This window comes from Hyperolius riggenbachi, chromosome 1 (genome assembly GCF_040937935.1).
Source record: "Hyperolius riggenbachi isolate aHypRig1 chromosome 1, aHypRig1.pri, whole genome shotgun sequence".
Classification (NCBI taxonomy): Eukaryota; Metazoa; Chordata; class Amphibia; order Anura; family Hyperoliidae; genus Hyperolius; species Hyperolius riggenbachi.
In genome coordinates this window covers 339438012-339458566 of record NC_090646.1, presented here as the reverse complement: position 1 = coordinate 339458566, position 20555 = coordinate 339438012, and the positions used below count along the sequence as shown (strand labels likewise).

At 43.0% G+C, this 20555-nt stretch overlaps 1 protein-coding gene across 1 annotated transcript in view; it reads right to left on the bottom strand.

Moving 5' to 3' along the window:
- STK11 (serine/threonine kinase 11) overlaps positions 1 to 20555 on the bottom strand; it is an 83900-nt gene that overhangs the window by 21075 nt on the left and 42270 nt on the right. The gene's annotated exons all lie outside the window — the stretch shown is intronic.

The following is a 20555-nucleotide window of genomic DNA, read 5'->3' as shown; positions in this document are numbered from 1 at the left end:
TCCCAATCTCTCAGCGACCAATTGGGGCAGCTATAGACACGCTAGGTTCTTGGCTCCAATTGGCTGTCTGGGCAGAAAACACTTTAGCACTTTATCACTGTATAAGGCAAATGTACTGGAAGCCAATGAACCGAAGTTAACGTTTTGGGGATTTGGGTGGACCACTCAGAATAAACTGTATAGTTCAAAGAAAATTGATTCTTTCGATGGTCAACTGCAAACATGTTTTTTTTTTCATCTAAGGTAATCCAGGGGGAAAAAAAGAATCACAAAATGCAATTGCAGACACAAAAAAATAAAATGCAGAGAATCAACCCCTGGAACATTCATACTGGCAATGATGAATGAGTGAGGTGGGAGGCTGTCTGCAGCAGAAGTGGACCAAGAAGCATACTCTGATGATAGAGGAGACAAGGTAGGTAATGGTAATCTACATAAGTAGAGGGAACTATTGGTGATGAGATTAGTTACATGGAGGGAGATATAGGGAAAGAAATGACACCACAATGCAGTGTATATTTTTACATGGGGACACCAATGGCTGTGGGACCAGAAGGGAGTGGGCGTTATTTTGCCTTATGCCCTCTGCATTGACCCAAATCTAATTCGATAATTGATTAGAGGCCATTATTTTGGTTTATATTTCAGTATATACAGTATGTACATGATAGTAGATTGTCCATGGCACCAAAGCAGTGATCAAGGTGTCCTTTCTGTGATTAATTCTCTTAATCTTATATTTAGTGAGGCGGCCAATCACAGAGTGGGTTGTGGAGATATTTAGGGTTTAAATGATATTTTAAAGCAAACATTAAGAATTGAAATAAATAAAAATACTGAAGTGGCTAGAGAGGGAGACAGCCAACACATTGGGCTCTTTTCACCAAGCATTACCACATTTGGTAATGCTGAAAACATTTGATTTTACCGATCACCTTCCCAAATTACAATACACTAAACTTATATCCACACAGAAAAGGAGTATCACCGACTAGTAAGGTAAATTACAGACTTGGGCGGTAATTGCTTCAAGAAGTTGCAATTCACAAAGATTTCCGAATTTGGACTACCGGGCAAAAGTGTTCGGTAATTTTCTACAGCTCATAGAAGCTGATAACTCACTCTTCTCCATGTTGTCTCTGTGTGGTAGATTTGACAGACAGCCTTTGGAGAGAACCAGGTAGCTATCAGGGAGAGCCACAGAGCCCTGCTTCTCACTCCGATTTTATGTGATGGGGTATTAGGTGGGTCTTTCACTGTAAGGGCTGGTGCACACCGAGCGGCTTTTTGGGCGTTTTCAGATCCACTTGCGGCTGCGGATCTGCTTGGTCAATGTATCTCAATGGGGTGGTGCACACCAGAGCGGCAGGCGTTTTGCAGAAACGAAAAATGCCTGGGTGAGGCATTTTTTGGATTTCGGATGCGTTTCTGCCTCAATGTTAAGTATAGGAAAAACGCAAACCGCTCTGAAAAACGGCACTTCAGAGCGGTTTTGCAGGCGTTTTTGTTACAGAAGCTGTTCAGTAACAGCTTTACTGTAACAATATATGAAATCTACTATACTGAAAACCGCAGCAGCAATCCGCAAAACGCTAGCAAAACGCCTCATAAAAATAAAAAAAAGCGTTTAAAAATCTGCTAGCATTTTGCGGATCTGCTAGCGGGTTTTGGTGTGCACCAGCCCTCACAGAGCAGAGGAAGGTGACATTTTTGAGGGCTTTTCTGCATCCCTTTAGATGTGAAAATCTGTAGTCTGGCATACAGAAGAGTTCCCCCTGGTGGCTGTAGCACATCTATACGGATGACAGGATACACTGCAGAGAAAACCTCTGAGTCATACATGCAGCTCCCTGCCTGTCTGCTGACCTGCTACATGCTGGTGACACTTACAGAGCAGGGCTTAGTGAATTGAGGCATATTTGTTTGAAAAATTACTGAACTTCTGCCTCAAGTGAATCTGGAAAAAAAGTGTAAAATACCGAATGAGGTATTTTACCGAACAAAATTATTTAACCGAACTGCCCTGTGAATAGAGCCCATTGTTACTTAACAAGAACTGTGTCCTAATGTGTCTCACTGCACCAACAGCAGAAAGCCATAACCGTGGTGGGGGTAGCATGGATTTAGGCAAGCCACAGTGGCACCCTACACCTTACTGAATTCACTATTCCAATGTCCTGGTTAAGAGTTCCAGTAGCACTGGATTATGCATGAATGCAACTCTTGGTGCCGGAAAAACTTAATGGCTCATACACACGGGGTACGTTTGTATGACGCGTGCGCCCGAAACATCACTACTCTGAGCTGTCGCCAGGCGATTGACTTGCTCAATCGCCGGCAACAGCTGTCGCCGCAACTGTCGCTAGTCCGCGTGTGTATGCGGACTAGCGACAGGAGACCCAATGCAAGTGAATGGAGAATCCGGCTGGGGGATGCTCCATTCACAGACAGCTTCCGCCGCGTCTCTGCCTTTCTGGAGAGACGTGTAGATAGCTGTCGCCGCCAGGGAGCTTTCGCTCCCTGGTCTCTTGTAGCCATGCAATGGGGGACAATTGTGCCCCGTGTGTATGTAGCTTAAAGGGAACCTGTACTAAGTAAAATTATTTAAAATAAACACATGCGGTAACTTCAAATGAGCATTACATAGTTACCTTGCCATTAGTTCCACTCAGAAGCTCACCATTTTCTTCTTACAGTGATCCCTTCCAGTTCTGACAACATTTTGTCAGAACTGAAATATATCAGTTGCTGTCATTTATAGCTGAGAGGACAACTGATGTGCCAGTTAATGTCCATGTTTCCCTATGGCTCACGTGGGCAATGTTACAGTTTTACAGTGTGCTGACCAGAAAGCTGTTATGGGGTAATGGCCAATTTCAAAATGGAGGACAGAGAGTTCCCTTGATCACAGTGGACAAACAGGACGCGGGAGAGGAGAAAGAAATTGAGAAGTAGACTACCTGGGAGGCAAGTATGACATGCGTATATTTATTTTGATGTTTCATTTTCAGTTCAGGTTTTCTTTAAGGTGCACACACACCTTCAATTCCTGTCACCAGAATGTATAGGGACTCACTGATGTACAAATGTGTTGCTGGCCTCCAGGCTAATGAGGTGTGCTGTTGCTATGGAGGGGGAAGGAGGGCCGGTAGAAGACACCGTGCACGATGGAGTGGTCAGGTGAGTCAAAGAACAATGTTGTTGGCCAAGACAATCTGTCAGGCAGATCACATTACCAATGCATAGAGGGAATCGGGGTCCACTGTACACACACCAAGAAACATCTAGTGTGTGTACAAGGCTTCATACTGGTTACTAATTGGAAGGCTGACCTGAAGGGTTTTTAAAATGTAGTCATACACTATTGAGACAAATAGACATTGAACTGGATAATAACCTTGAATCAAAATAAATAAATAAAAAATATATATACAGGCTAGAGTATCCCTCCATCACTTTTGACTGAAATCTGGAAAAGTTGTTCTTTTATCAAACAAATGCAGGCAGGACTGGTAGAGGATCAACAGCCACCATGCTGTGTAATGATACAAAGCAAGAGGTGAGCGCATTTCAATCAGTTTTGAAACACACTTTTCTTGAAATCTGATCAAAAGTGTCAAGTGGTAAAATGAGCAATACTCCCCAATCAACATTTGTTTAGGTGCACAGTTAGTGGTCAGTTAAAGTGCATGTTGGTTGATTGTTGCCCAGTGTATATCTACATTTAGATCAACCAATCATACCAACAGTGTACAATTGTTGAGGAAGCAAATCACAATGAAGCGTCACTGTGTTAATGTCAAATCTGCCATTGAATTCTGAGAGGAGAATAGGATTGTTGCTGTACATGACAGCATCTTCCATAATATCACTTTGTAACTTCACTGCATATTCACCTCAGTGATCACATGCACTGTTGGATTTGTTTATTTGATCGATCTCCCTTTTTTCGCAAATGAGGTTTCTGCAGGTAAAAATCCTGTTTTAAAAATGTTTTCAAACGAGCTAAACTAAAGATAGCCAGTGGCTGACTGCGTTGCCTGGTTCTGGATCATCAAGATGTTCGCTTTAATGAATAAGCATAGCAGTTAGGGCCCATTCGCACTTGTGCGCTTTACAAGTGATTTCAGCATGGCTGAAAATTGCTAACGTTTTGCAAAATGCTTGTACAATGCAGAGTATATGGAAGTGTTCTCATCTAAGTGATTTGCTGAAACGCAAACGTGTTGTCTACACCATTTTCTGAGCGATTGGCGTTTTAATATGAAAGTATAGGAGTGCTGGTAAATCACTCTGGAAGCGCTGACCTGTTCACAATCAACACAGTTTTTCCAGCGATTTTACCCATCAAACAGTACAGTTTACCCACAAATACCCATTTTTTTCCTGTATAATTCACAAGGCAAGGAAAAATCGGCACAAGATGAAGTTCTGACAGGTTGGGAGCCACTGTGCCTCCAGTGAGCAATTGTATCAGATTAAGGAGAAGAGAAGAAACTTCCGGGCACCAGTGTGCATAACGAAGTCACCTTTATTCTAAGCTCCCAACACCTTCAAGACATATATGCATAAACCTGACAGCTGTTTCGCAGGATAACCTGCTTCTTCAGAGGCAGCAAATGGTGTCTTGAAGGTGTTGGGAGCTTAGAATATATCGTCCACCTGCTTTTCAATAATGTCCACGCGATGGCCCAGGTCTTTGATTTGGTCAGTGATATTTCTCACTGCCTCCTTCAGTTCTAGTCTAAAGACCCGCTGTATATGCGTGAGGAGATTCTTGTGCATAGGAGGCAGTTGTGGAGTCAGGTCTAGGTCCGGGTTGTAGTCCGGAGACGGTTCCAGCTGATGGTCTGGAGTGGAGGAGCCGCTCCGTGCAGCATGGCTTGTTCCGTCGGCCACTTTGGTTTCAGTAGGGCGGAGAGGGGCCTTAGGGAGAAGCTTGCTAGTAGGTGTGGATATCTTCGGTCTGTTTTTTTCCCTGCCTCTTCCCGACATGCTCAGAAGAGAGACCCCGGGTTACGTGGGCTGTGGTAGTGCTGTATATCGCTGCTATTCGCGGTAGAAGGCTGCCGAGGAGCAGAGCGGCAAGAAATCACATGTGGTCTCGCCGGCGCTGCTCATGCGCCCCTCTGGCCGATCATAATTGAAAGTATGTGGCAGGCTTCAGTTCTGCTGCAATGGCTAGGACAACAGTTGTGCTGCTCAGCTTTGAAGTGAAAAACATTTTACTACAAGGTTTTATTTCTGAGCAATAGTGACTTATTTCTTTCTCGTTCAGCCTCATATACACTGTACAATTTTCCATCAGATCAATGGGTCCATTAGATAATTTCCAACCGGTCCAATCGGATTGCGGTAGATTTTGCAATAGATTTTGGGTACTTAATGCAAAATCTATCGCAAAATTGATCAGAAACAATTTATATGTCTACACACGATGCAATTTCTTATCAGATCACTGGTCGATCTGATGGAAAATTGTACCATGTAGATGAGGCTTAACCACTTCCCGACCGCCGCATGTACAAATGGCGGCCGGGAAGTGGTTCCCGCAAGGACCGCCGCATGTACAATTGGCGGCGGTCCTTGTACGGGCATGGGCGGAGCAATCGCGTCATTCGTGACGCGATCCTCTGCCGGGGACTGGCTCCGCCCACCTCGCGCTGTAACCCGCCGGCCGTTCGGAAGCGCCGGCGGGTTGCTAGCACCCGGATCGCCGCATACAAAGTGTATAATACACTTTGTAATGTATACAAAGTGTATTATACAGGCTGCCTCCTGCCCTGGTGGTCCCAGTGTCCGAGGGACCACCAGGGCAGGCTGCAGCCACCCTAGTCTGCACCCAAGCACACCCCCCAGACCACTGTTTGCACCCAATCACCCCCCTAATCACCCATCAATCACATCTGTCACTATCTGTAAACGCTATTTTTGTTTATGCCTTAAACTGCCCCCTGCTCCCTCCTGATCACCCCCCCCACCCCTCAGATTCTCCCCAGACCCAGACCCCCCCCCCCCCCCCCTGTGTACTGTATGCATCTATCCCCCTGTTCACCTATCAATCACCTGTCAATCACCCATCAATCACTCCCTGTCACTGCCACCCATCAATCAGCCCCTAACCTGCCCCTTGCAGGCAATCTGATCACCCACCCACACCAATAGATCGCCCGCAGATCCGACGTCAGATCACCTCCCAAGTGCAGTGTTTACATCTGTTCTCTATCCTAAACACCCACTAATTACCCATCAATCACCCCCTGTCACTGCTACCCATCAGATTAGACCCCTATCTGCCAATAGGGCATTCAATCACCCGCCCACACCCTCAGAACGCCCTCAGACCCCAGCCCTGATCACCTCGCAAGTGCATTGCTTGCATCTATTCCCCCCTCTAATCACACCTTGAGACACCAATCAATCACCTCCTGTCACCCCCTAGCACACCTACCCATCAGATCAGGCCCTAATTTGCCCCGTGTAGGCTCCTGATCACTCGGCCAAACCCTCAGGTCCCCCTCAGACCCCCTTCCGATCACCTCCCCAGTGCATTGATTGCATCTATTTTCCCCTCTAACCACCCCCTGAGACACCCATCAATCACCTCCTGTCACCCCCCTAGCACTCCTATCCATCAGATCAGGCCCAATACAACCTGTCATCTAAAAGGCCACCCTGCTTATGACCGGTTCCACAAAATTCGCCCCCTCATAGACCACCTGTCATCAAAATTTGCAGATGCTTATACCCCTGAACAGTCATTTTGAGAAATTTGGTTTCCAGACTACTCACGGTTTTGGGCCCGTAAAATGCCAGGGCGGTATAGGAACCCCACAAGTGACCCCATTTTAGAAAAAAGACACCCCAAGGTATTCTGTTAGGTGTATGACGAGTTCATAGAAGATTTTATTTTTTGTCAAAAGTTAGCGGAAATTGATTTTTATTGTTTTTTTTTTCACAAAGTGTCATTTTTCACTAACTTGTGACAAAAAATAAAATCTTCTATGAACTCGCCATACACCTAACGGAATACCTTGGGGTGTCTTTTCTAAAATGGGGTCACTTGTGGGGTTCCTATAATGTCCTGGCATTTTAGGGGCCCTAAACCATGAGGAGTAGTCTAGAAAACAAATGCCTCAAAATGACCTGTGAATAGGACATTGGGCCCCTTAGCGCACCTAGGCTGCAAAAAGTGTCACACATGTGGTATCGCTGTACTCAGGAGTAGTATAATGTGTTTTGGGGTGTATTTTTACACATACCCATGCTGGGTGGGAGAAATCTCTCTGTAAATGAACAATTGTGTGTAAAAAAAAACAACAAACAATTGTCATTTACAGACATATTTCTCCCACCCAGCATGGGTATGTGTAAAAATACACACCAAAACACATTATACTACTTCTCCTGAGTACGGCGGTACCACATGTGTGGCACTTTTTTACACCCTAAGTGCGTGTAAGTGAGTACCTTTAGGATTTCACAGGCAATTTTGCGACATTTGGTTTCAAGACTACTCCTCACGGTTTAGGGCCCCTAAAATGCCAGGGCAGTATAGGAACCCCACAAATGACCCCATTCTAGAAAGAAGACACCCAAAGGTATTCCGTTAGGAGTATGGTGAGTTCATAGAAGATTTTATTTTTTGTCACAAGTTAGCGGAAAATGACACTTTGTGAAAAAAAAAACAATTAAAATCAATTTCCGCTAACTTGTGACAAAAAATAAAATCTTCTATGAACTCACCATACTCCGTACAGAATACCTTGGGGTGTCTTCTTTCTAAAATGGGGTCATTAGTACTGCCCTGGCATTTTAGGGGCCCTAAACCGTGAGGAGTAGTCTTGAAACAAAAATGACCTGTGAAATCCTACACATACCCATGCAGAGTGGGAGAAATATCTCTGTAAATGGACAATTGTGTGTAAAAAAAAATCAAACAATTGTCATTTACAGAGATATTTCTCCCACCCAGCATGGGTATGTGTAAAAATACACCCCAAAACACATTATACTACTTCTCCTGAGTATGGCAATACCACATGTGTGGCACTTTTTTGCAGCTTAACTGCGCTAAGGGGCCCAAAGTCCAATGAGCACCTCTAGGCTTTACAGGGGTGCTTACAATTAGGCACCCCCCAAAATGCAAGGACAGTAAACACACCCCACAAATTACCCCATTTTGGAAAGTAGACACTTCCAGGTATTCAGAGGGGAGCATAGTGAGTCCGTGGCAGATTATTTTTTTTTTTGTTGCAAGTTAGCAGAAATGGAAACTTTTTTTTTTTCCTTTTTGTCACAAAGTGTCATTTTCCGCTAACTTTTGACAAAAAATAAAATCTTCTATGAACTCACCATGCCTCTCAGTGAATACTTTGGGATGTCTTCTTTCCAAAATGGGGTCATTTGGGGGGTATTTATACTATCCTGGAATTCTAGCCCCTCATGAAACATGACAGGTGGTCAGAAAAGTCACAGATGCTTCAAAATGGAAAAATACACTTTTTGCACCATAGTTTGTAAATGCTATAACTTTTACCCAAACCAATCAATATAGGCTGAATGGGTTTTTTTTAATTAAAACATGTTTGTCCACATTTTTTGTGCTGCATGTATACATAAATTTTACTTTATTTGAAAAATGTCAGCACAGAAAGTTAAAAAAATCATTTTTTTTGACAAAATTCATGTCTTTTTTGATGAATATAATAAAAAGTAAAAATCGCAGCAGCAATGAAATAGCACCAAAAGAAAGCTTTATTAGTGACAAGAAAAGGAGGTAAAATTCATTTAGGTGGTAGGTTGTATGAGCGAGCAATAAACCGTAAAAGCTGCAGTGGTCTGAATGGAAAAAAAGAGTCTGGTCCTTAAAGGACTTCCGAGGCCAAAAAGATGAAAATTACACAATACCTTTTATATATCTGAATCCACGGAGGACGTCCAGCGCGTCCTCCGCACCGTACCGCCGTCATTGCTGCCTTTCTCTTTCCCCCCTGGCTCGGCCCGACCCCACTGAACGGGTCGCATAGGCTTCCACTACTAAGATGGCCGCCGCCTTGAGCCGCGGCTGCGCAGTACGCTTTGCCCTTAGTGCGACTGCGCAGCCTTCAGCCCGCCTCCCGCAGCGTACGGATTCCGTAATGCTGCCCAAGCGTATGTCCGTACGCTGCGGGAGGCGGGCTGAAGGCTGTGCAGTCGCACTAAGGGCAAAGCGTACTGCGCAGCCGCGGCTCAAGGCGGCGGCCATCTTAGTAGTGGAAGCCTATGCGATCCGTTCAGTGGGGTCGGGCCGAGCCAGGGGGGAAAGAAAAAGGCAGCAATGACGGCGGTACGGTGCGGAGGACGCGCTGGACGTCCTCTGTGGATTCAGATATATAAAAGGTATTGTGTAATTTTCATCTTTTTGGCCTCGGAAGTCCTTTAAGGGGGGGTAAAGCCCACGGTCCTCAAGTGGTTAAAGCTGCATCTACACGAGTAGATGCGGCCGCGATGTTCCTTATCAATCGAGCCGCTGATGCGGCTCGATTGATAAGATCCGACAGGACGGATCTCCCCACCACCGATTCCCTGCTCGCTCCCCGCTAGGGGACAATGGCAGGGAATCGAGCGGAAGATAAGCGGCGGGGACGAGCGGGGAATCGAATCCGGCGCACGCGCGGCGAGTGGGGGCGTGGAAGAGGCGATCCGGCGGCTAATCTCATCGCCGCCTCATCTACACGTGTAAATGAGGCTTAAGACCTGGACTTCTGAAACCGCTATCTTACTGCTTGCTCCATAACACACACTTCCAAAAAAACCATTCACTGTTTGTTGTGGGGCCAAACAAGTTCATAACAAAAGTTGCCAGCATTCATGACAGAGTTCAAAATGCTAACTGAGAAGTATTTATTCAGCATGGGTTGCTGACTGCACTATACATTTAGAGTCATCTTTATGTATTATGCAATAAGCACAATAGAACGGTGAACTGTGGGCATTGTCACTTGTCAGGCAGCAATTGTGGACTTGTCTTTCAGTAAACTTGCAACAGGTATTCAAATACTAATACTTCAACAAGTGGAAAGAAGAGTACATGGCACATGTACAAAATTGCTTTGTTCACCCACTGGCAGCATTATGAAATACAGTTAACTGAACACCATGACAACAATCTATTTTAAAATACATCCGAGCACCTGGAAACAGAATATACCAAAGTAGGTCAACCTGCAAATGTGTACATAGAAATCAGCTTAAAAAGGGAACTATAGCGAAAAACTGTAAAATATGTGCAAACATATACAAATAAGAAGTACATTTTTTTCCAGAGTAAAATAAGCCATAAATTACTTTTCTAGTATAATGCTGTCACTTACAGTAGGCAGTAGAAATCTGACAGAAGCGACAGGTTTTGGACTAGTCCATCTCTTCACAGGGGATTCTCAGCAAGGCTTTTATTCTTTAAAAAGACATTCCTGAAAAAGGATTTAAACAATGATGCTGGCCAGCTTCCCTGCTCCCTACACAGTTTTTTTTTAGCAGCTGGACAGAGCAACTACCATTCACCAAGTGCTTTTGAAAATATATCCCTGAGAATCCCCTATAAAGAGATGGACTAGTCCAAAACCTGTCACTTGTCAGATTTCTACTACCTACTGTAAGTGACAGCAACATAGGAGAAAAGTAATTTATGGCTCATTTTACTCTGGAAAACATGTACTTCTTATTTGTATATGTTTGCACATATTTTAAATTTTACAGTTTTTCGCTGTAGTGCCCCTTTAACTGTAATTTGCCATGCACCATGCATTAAAATAAACAAGCAGTCTATCTTTACAAATTAGAATTTTGCAGAAAAATGAGTTTTATTTGTTCCTCATTTACTCTTCTCCCGCTAGGAATTGGTCCTGTGCCAAGGTTTAATCTCTGCCCCTAAATTTGTTCCCTATTTTATAGATCCTTTTATTTATCCCGCCACCTTACTCTAGACCTCCCTCTAACACTCCACTATTCATTGGTTCCTACACATTCTTAGGAAACCTTTCTCCTCACATGCTCACCAAAAGACCAATGTACCTCTGTTGTTTCTGGTACTATTTTCTCTTTTACAGTAGCCCCTTTCAATTTAAACTCTATGTTTGGATCTGAAGCTTACCTCTTGTTGATATTCAGATGGCTCTTCTAACATTGCACTTCTACTGTATAGTCTGTTTTCTGCTCCACTGAGAAACTGTCTAGGACAGTCTATGATCTGACCAAAGCAATAGAAGAGCACATACGGTATTTGTGCTGGAGTGTGCCTGTCTGATTGGTGATGGTGTTTGGGAAACACTGTGCTTTAAAGGACAACTGTATGGAGGCGGCCATGTTTTTTTTTCCTTTTGTGCAATACCAGTTGCCTGGCTGTCCTGCTGATCCTCTGTCTCTAATACTTTTAGCCATAGACCCTGAACAAGCGTGCAGCAGATCAGGTGTTTCCGACATTAACCACTTCCGGATACCGGGTGGTTTTGCTGATCGGTGCTGCGTGGGCTCTCCAGCCCGCAGCACCGATCAGCTAGCAGCCAGGCCGATCAGACTTCCCCCCCTTTTTTCCCCACTAGGGGGATGTCCTGCTGGGGGGGTCTGATCGCCGCCGGCTGCTTGCGCTTGCGGGGGGGCTCTCTTCAAAGCCCCCCTCCGCAGCGCTTCCTGGCCGCCTTCCCCTTCCCTCCCTCTACCTCCCCCTGTGAGCGGCGCAGGACGGAATTCCGTCCTGCGCCGGATAGGATAGGCTTCAGCCTATCAGGTGCCGGCGGTCCCCGGCCAATCAGAGGCCGGGGATCGCCGATCTCCGCCACGGCGCTGCTGCGCAGCAGCGCCGTATACATGTAAACACCGGGGAAGATCTTCCCCGTGTGTTTACATTTACCCTGCGAGCCACGATCAGAGGCTCGCAGGGTGTTCACGGAGACACCCTCCGTGAACTGACATGGAACGGCCGCTCATACGAGCGGCCGTTTCCATGCAATCCACTTCAGGATTCAGGGGCGTAGTTAAGCATACGCCGAATCCTGAAGTGGTTAATGTTGGAACTGACACAATTAGCTGTATGCTTGTTTCTGGTGTTATTCAGACACTACTGCATCCAAATAGGTCAGCAGGGCTGCCAGTCAACTGGTATTGCTAAAGGGGGAATAAATATGGCAGCCTCTATATACCTCTCGCTACAGTTGTCCTTTAATGTGGTGAATCTCAAAGGACTCAGGTATTTACTGGGGCTGCTCTCTTCAAAATGATGCCTTTTAAGTATTGCACATACAAAATATAAAACTTATTTAGGCTTATCTGCTCAGTTGAGGGAATACCTTCCACCTCTGCAAACTAAGGTTTAGATCTTGTATGCGCAATACTTTAAGTGCATCATTTTGCAAATAAAGGGTAATGCACCAAGGAGAGCTCTCTTTTCCTTTTGCCTTTCAATATCACAATGGCAACCTGACATCTCACCAGTCTTCTTTATATCTACATCATTGATCACATCTACAACACCTCCTGAGCTGAAATCTCTCTGGGCACCTTACTCCATTGAGTGAATTATTAATAAAATGACAGAAGTACAAAACTGTACAACATGTGACATTTGTTTAGAAATCAAATATGTAATGGACAAGCATGTTGAGTCTTTTAAACAGTTCATGATGTATTCTATCACATTCAGATACCAAGAGCCCCAAGAATCCAGAGTCACCAAGCTTCATCCAGGTCTGATACTGTTGTCAGTAACCACAAACACCCCAGTAGTAGTAATCAATAAGGCAATAAACAAACAACAAAGTTGCAAAAGCCATTTTGACAGTTAAAGCTATATGTGCATTGCTGACAATGCACAAACAGATCCAAGCTTACAATGCACAAACAATAAAAGCACACACCTACTTGCCATAGATCTTTTCCTTGAATACCTTCCACCATGAATCCGTTCCTTCAGTGCCAATGCCATAGAACTAGCTGACCCAAGGCTACTTTGGCTGTACCCACAACTCCCCAAACCTATAATTGCCCGCACAGTACACCACTCTCCACATATGACTTTGCACCCTACTCTTGCATTGGTGCAGGGGGCAATGCAATGGTGACCCATGACCTGGCAGTTCCAGGCCATAACTGTGCAGGCATTCCAAAAAAAGCCCCTCTACATAGATACTGTCAGGAAAGGGACCCATGCTATTTGATGCTTCTTTTCTCCAGGGTGAGAGGTCTGCCGCAAAGCCCATTAAAGTTCAAAATTGTGCATGTGTACAAGTTCAACCAGAACAACTAAAAATATCAGTCTTGAACCTGCCCGTACATATCCCAGTTGATCCAGAGGAAGGAAAAAAACATTCATAGGTTTGGGCCAATTAGCCTTAAAAGGTGGAAAATTCCTTCCAGACTCCAGATGGCAATCAGACAATTCCCTGGATCAACTGGGAATCACCTAGTAATTATAACTGTGGATGTCCTTCAATGTAAAAGAAAGCACCCAAGCCCTCTTTAAATGCAGATATAGAATTTACCATAACTACTTCCTTCTGCGGTAAGATATTTCAGATCTTAGCCACTTTTACTGTGAAGAAATTTTTTTTTAAATAGATGTCAAAAACTTTTTTCCTACTTATGCAGATCATGTCCCCTTGTCCATTGTACAAGACTAAGGGACAAAAAGCTCATCTCCCAAGTTTTTGTATTGCCCTCTGATGTACAGATTAGGTGTTGGTTAATCAGGTCACCTCTTAGTTGTCTTTTTTCCAAGCTAAATAAGCCCCGTTTGTCCAACCTTTCTTGTTAAGCGAGACCTTCCATCCCTGTGATTTAGTTGTCAGCCTTTGCCCCTCTAAAACAGACACAATGTCCTATAGTGTGGTGCTCAAAACTGTATCCCATACTCAAGATGTATATTCAGAAGTGATTTATACAGAGAGAGTAGTATACTAGCATCTCAAGATTTAATTTCCCATTTTATGCATTCCAGAATTGTATTTACATCAGCTACAACTGCATGTTATTTTATACGGTTGCTTAACTTGTTACCATTTATTTAGTATGGTGCTCTACCGCTGGTACGTCTAAGGTGCATGTCTTTACATTTATCAACAATACATTTCATCTGCCATACATGCCTGCCCATATGGCTGTGTTGTCAAGATCCTGTTGTAATAATTCACTATCCTGCTTAGTGTTCTTCTGCATAATATTGTTTAGTCTGCAAAGACTGTTACATTACTCTGTATACTCTATAAATAATAAATAGAATGAAAAGGATTGAACCTAGTAGTGAACCTTGCAGGACCCTACTGCTAACAGTTTCCCATTTTAAGCATTATCCCGGTTTAAATGCCAGCCAGGGCACTACCTGCACAAAGTTTGCATGTTCTCCCCATCTGCATGGATTTCCATTAGGCACTATAGTTTCCTCCCACATCCCAAAAACATACAGATAAGTTCATTGGCTTCCCCCTAAAAATTATCCTAAAACTATGGTCTTTGGTAGGGATTAGATTATGAGCCTGTTAGTGAGACGACTATGTACTCTGTAAATCGCAGCGGAAGATTATGTGCTATATAAAATAATTACCATATTTTTCGGACTAGAAGATGCTCCTGACCATAAGAGGCACCTAGGTTTAGACAACAAAAACCAGAGGGGAAAAATATGAACTAAACCTGGTGCAATCTTGGTGAATGGGCATCTTGTGGATTATGCCCCCTTTGTACCTCATGGCCCCTTGTACCTCCTGTGTCCTCCTCTGTCCCCCTTGTGTCCTCCTGTGTCCGCCTCTGTCCTATTATTTGCCCCCTTTGTGCCCTCCTCTATGCCCATTTATGTCCTCCTCTGCATGGACACATTACAGGGCATCACCAACATTGCGGCAGGTTGGAGGTTCGTCTTGGTATGAGTTAACAAGTCAGGAACACCCTGCATTTGGACTATAAGACGCAGTGACTTTTTCCCTACTTTTGGGGGAGAAAAAAATACAGTAAATCCATTTACCACTACTCTTTGCCTTCAGTCCCTTAACTAGTTCTCTATCCACATACAAACATTTTCTCCTAGTCCTTGTATCCTCAGCTTCTGCACCAGGCTGTGGGAAACAGTATCAAACGTCTTTACAAAGTCCAAGTATAGTATATCTATTGCTATCCCAAGATCTGCATTTTCATTCACCATTTCATAATAGCAGAGCATATTTGTGAGACAGGACCTGTCTTCAGTAAATCCATATTGTTGAACTGAAATGAGATTATTTTGTGCTACATAATTTAGTATAGCATCCATTAGGATACCTTCAAACAATTTACAAACAACTGATGTTAAGCTTATGGGTCTATAGTTTAGCGGTTCTTATTTTTCCCCTTCTTAAATGAGGGGAAACATTAGCTATGCCAGTTATAGGAAACTGACCCACTTGAAAAAAAAAAAAAAAAAATCACAGAAAATAAGATACAGTGGCTTATCTATAACTGAACTCAACTCCTTTAATACCCGGGAGTGGATGCCATCTGGGCCAGGTGACTTGTCTACCTTGATCTTATTTAAAGTGGCTCCGAGATAAACTTTTACTCATTGCATAATTGTGTTCCTTTCATATAGTTTATAGGGCATTCCTGAAGACAAATACTTTTTTGTTTTGTTTTAATACGCTAATTCCCTATAAACTAATCAAGCCTCGCCTACAGCGTCTCCATAGAGCCTTGGCACTCTCAGCCTTAGTAGCAAGGGCTTATGGGAGCTCAGTCTGGGCAGGAGGAGGATACTAGCCAGAGTTTTCAAAGGCAGAGGGGAGGAGGGAGTAGGAGAGGGGAATTAAGTTTTCAAAGGCTGAGGACTGGAGATACAGATCGGCTTGCCTGTGTGTGATGTGACAAACAGAACATGGCTGCCCTCATTGTATCACAGGAATACATAATCAAACTGTTGAAGCTGTTTGCAGCTAGATCTAAACTTTAGATAAGATATATAGACAAGTTACTTGTTATCGTTCGTTTTTCATCTCGGATCCGCTTTAAGCATGCTTGCACACCACCTTCCTGTGTTATTTGCCTAGACTGAGGACATTTGGGAGACTTACTGACTGGAGAGCAGAGTATGTGTTTTTTTCCACTGCAGGTTACTATTTCTATTGAAGATGCAACCACAAACTTTTTCCATAGGGGAAAACAAAATATTTGAGAACAAAGATTATAAGTTGCCTTTAGATGTTTAGCCAGAGTAAGAGAAAAATATAAGAAAAGCTGTCATGTTGTTCTCAGGCACGTCTAAAGCACTGGGGTGACGTCCCTTGTTTTCTGGGGGCCTGGTGAAGGCAATAATCTGTGCAGCTAAGGCTACCAAAGCATTGACCATTTTGCCAGAATTTCTTTAAATTGTTTTGGGAATCTTTTGCATGCCAGATCAATGACAAGAGCAACAACAGGGATTCCAGCCTATTAAAATCGCTGGTTTTCAAACCAGAAATCATTCTATAGAAATGTTCTGCTTTTGTGTAGTCTTTCAAGAGCAGGTCCTCCGATATAAATTAATGGTTTTGCTTTGATTTATTTTTTAAAAGATAATAATGGCAATGCCACCTTAAAAGCTCCTGAAGCATGTTTTTTTTTAATCTCCCCATCAAGTTCTCAGAACTGGACTTCACACAGAAGAAGAAAAAAAAATGGATGAGCAATTCAGAAACCTATTTAGATTCAACATGCGTACGGGCTTCTCTGAGACTCCAACCAAGCCGAGGCTCTCCTCCTTTCTATCCACCCACACAAAGACACGCAGCTCTGCACCACTGAATGAAGGTTTACATTAATAACCTCTGTGGAGTTCGCTATGAATGAAAAGACGTCAGAGCTGCTCTTGGACAGACTGAGGAGGGGTGCTTCATCGCATATTAAACATTCAGGTACAGCATGATATGATGAGGCAGCGCCACACACTGTGCAGCATGGGTATTGCAGAGGTCCCAGAAAAACCTATATATCTGAGAAATTAATACACTTGTATGTTTATTTATTGTAGATTTATGATATTTAAATTTGATCATCATACATATGTAATAAAAGATTTTCAATGCTAATTTATACCATAATACACTGTATAAAAAAACCTGAAATGCAACAAAGAATCATCCATAGCAGAGACAATTTCTATTGTTTATTATATAACACAGCAGGGTAAGGTTCTAAGCTGTATTCCCTGCAAATAACATCCAACCTACATGTTGTATTTCTTTTAATCCCAACATGACTAGGCTACCGATGTGCCAGCTTGTGATACAACACACCAAGCATGTGTTTGTAGGCTGTTGCATGTCTTTACAACCAGACTGTGGTTCACAGGTATAAGCAACACACAATACACAAAGACAAAAGTACTGTACATGGACATCACAGGGTGAACAAATGTGAGTCAAACGTGATAACCACTACACTACAGAACAAATATGGACAGACCGAGGCATGATTAGACAAACCATTGACTACTTTCATGAAGTATTTGATGAGGCAAATAAAAAATCAATCTCAATCACATTTCAGCAGAAATCTGATTGAAATCAGTCAGGCAGGGGTTCGCATTTGATTTCCCCGCATGAAGAAACACACAAGATGTGATATCCCATGTCAATCAATGGGCTAGTTTCCATCTAATGTGGGTCCTTCATGCGGGGAAAAGCAAACAAAAAAAAAAAAAAAACACACCTTGCTGCCTGCAGCATAATATAGTGCATGCGATTCTCATAGCCCACACAGTCAGCAGACTATGGGTGACGTGTGCATTAACACACAAAACAAGGAATCATTTGTGGAAAACCGCGGTTGTTTTCTAATTACGTAGTGTGCACCCTCCCCCACTCTGTTGCTCTACTAGTTTTGCACTGTTGGATGAAGTTCAAAACTTAATAGTCTGCAAGTTAATTGGTTATGACCAAAATACACTGGTTACATAGTAAAAAATAAATAATACCTGTAAACATCAGTGATCATAACTTTCAGTAAAACAATGATCTGACGACTGCCCGAAGTTGCGGGACACGGTAACGGCGATACAGAAGGCTGAGGACGGCGGCGATCAGTGCGCATGGGGCTGGAGGATGCACCAGGTATGTAAAAAACTTTTACTATATATCATCTCTGGTACACTTTAAAGACTCATTTAAAGATTTTTTTTTTAATTTCAGTTTTGCATATTGTGGAAAGAAGTTAGAAACTGTGGTAGGATTTTATTGCCACCTGAGTCCCCACTGGGGATTTCCTCCACTTTTTGTCCATCCATTCAGCTTTGTGGCTTAATTATGAAAACTGATTGGGAATTTTAACTCTTCACCATTCCATAAAAGTATTTTATTGTTGCTGTAACTAGTGATGAGCCCCGAATGGATTCTGAATGGATTTCGATTCAAAATAATTTGGAATCCAAGCACTAATTAGTGCACCTGAGCGGGCTGGTATGGAGGAGTTAATTTACCCAGGGATCCTCCTTCTCTAATCAGTGTCTAATTGCGTGTCACGTTACGTTCCAAGTTGCGTCACTTGACAAACACGCTTCCTCCTTCCGGGTTGAAAGAGGAAGCGTGTTAATCACTTGACGTGACACGCAATTAGACACGGATTAAAGAAGGATCCCTGGGTAAATAATCTCCTCCACTCCAGCCCGCTCAGGTGCACTATTTAGCGCTTGGATTCCGATTGAGTCAAAATCAATTCAGAATCCATTCAGAGCTCATTACTAGCTGTAACCCTTCAAGAGATATCCCAGTTTATGTCTTGTCAGGAAGTTTAACACTGTGACACTGTCACAGATAGGGGTAGAGAACAGTAATAACAATCCAAAAGAGGTTATAACCCCTTACCACACAATTCAAAATTAAAATAAATAAATCATAATTTAGATGTAAGCTCACAACTGTGATCACACATCCACCAATTCAAACTTTCAAAGAATCATTGATTGGCCCAATATGACCCAGGCTTGGGTTACAAGTCCTTACTATGCAAGACAAGGCTCACACAGGTGCAAAAATCTCAAATTTCCCGGGGTCCACTGACTGGATGATCACCACAAATCATACAATGGATTTCTATTTGGGAAGGATTAAAGTGTGAGCTCCTCTGAGGGACAGTTAGTGGCATGACTAGTGTCAGGTCCATAAATATTGAGACAGTGAAAAAATTCTAACATTTTTGGCTCTAGACACAACCACAATAGATCTGAAATGAAATGAACATGGGGTGCTTTAACTGCTGACGGTCAGATTTAATTTGAGGTTATTTACATCCAAATCAGGTGAACGGTATAAGAATTACAACAGTTTGCATATGTGCCTCCCACATGCTAAGGGACCAAAAGTAATGGGACAGAATAATAATCATAAATCAAACTTTCACTTTATTTAATACTTGGCTGCAAATCCTTTGCAGTCAATACAGCATGAAGTCTGGAACGCATTTCACTTGCTGAAGACATAACTGTAGGGAAAATGACCCAAGAACAAGCAGGAACTGAAGACAGTTGCAGTAAAAGCCTGGCAGAGCATCACCAGGGATGAAACCCAGAGTCTGGTGATGTCTATGCGTTCCAGACTTCAGGCTGTAATTGACTGCAAAGGATTTCCAACCAAGTATTAAAAAAAGTGAACATTTAATTTATGATTATTATTCTGTCCCATTAGTTTTGGTCCCTTAACAAGTGGGAGGCACATATGCAAACTGTTATAATTCCTACACCATTCACCTGATTTGGATGTAAATACCCTCAAATTAAAGATGACAGTCCGCAGTTAAAGAAGATCATGTTCATTTCATTTCAAATCCATTGCGGTTCTGTATAGAGCCAAAAATGTTAAATGTTAAATAAATGTTAGAATTGTTTTCGATGTCCCAATATTTATGGATCTGACTGTATATACATAATGTCAAAGTGCTGCAGGAGAGGTCAGTGCTCTATAAATAGACAATAATAATAATACTAATAATAAGTGGGTGTTCATTCCTGACACTGGATATAGAAAGTTTAATGACCCCCTACTCAGCTTGAATGCCTAAATATTCTTGGATTGGAGCACACCAAGTCACTTTTAGCAGTTAGGTGGATGTCTGAAGAACTTTTAGTATGTGTGTCTTGCAGACTCAAGAGTTTGCAGGAAATGGCCCACAATTCTTTGCAGGATAGATCACAAAATAATTTCCTGCAATACGCATGAAAGAGGATGTGCATATTGGTGGCTGCAGTACACATGAGTATTGTAATACATGTGGGGGCAGGATAGCAGAGGAAGTCCCAGAAACATGTTATTTGAGGTAGGGAAGAGACATGAGCTTATCCCCAACTGGTGGCTTTCTCAGATTGATAGAAGGGGTTCGGTGGCTCTTGTAGGGACCAAGAGCACCTAAACAAAATGTAGAGAGAGACCAGGAGCCCAATGGTGCAGTGTTATTGGGTATAAGCGGACGAAAGTATATATGATTATATACTCACAAAGGTGGGTTGCAGTTCCTGCAACCACTGTATAGGCCCGCAGGGAATTCACCGTCCCCACACAGTGCTCCAGGTCCTGCCGCATATGTGACAG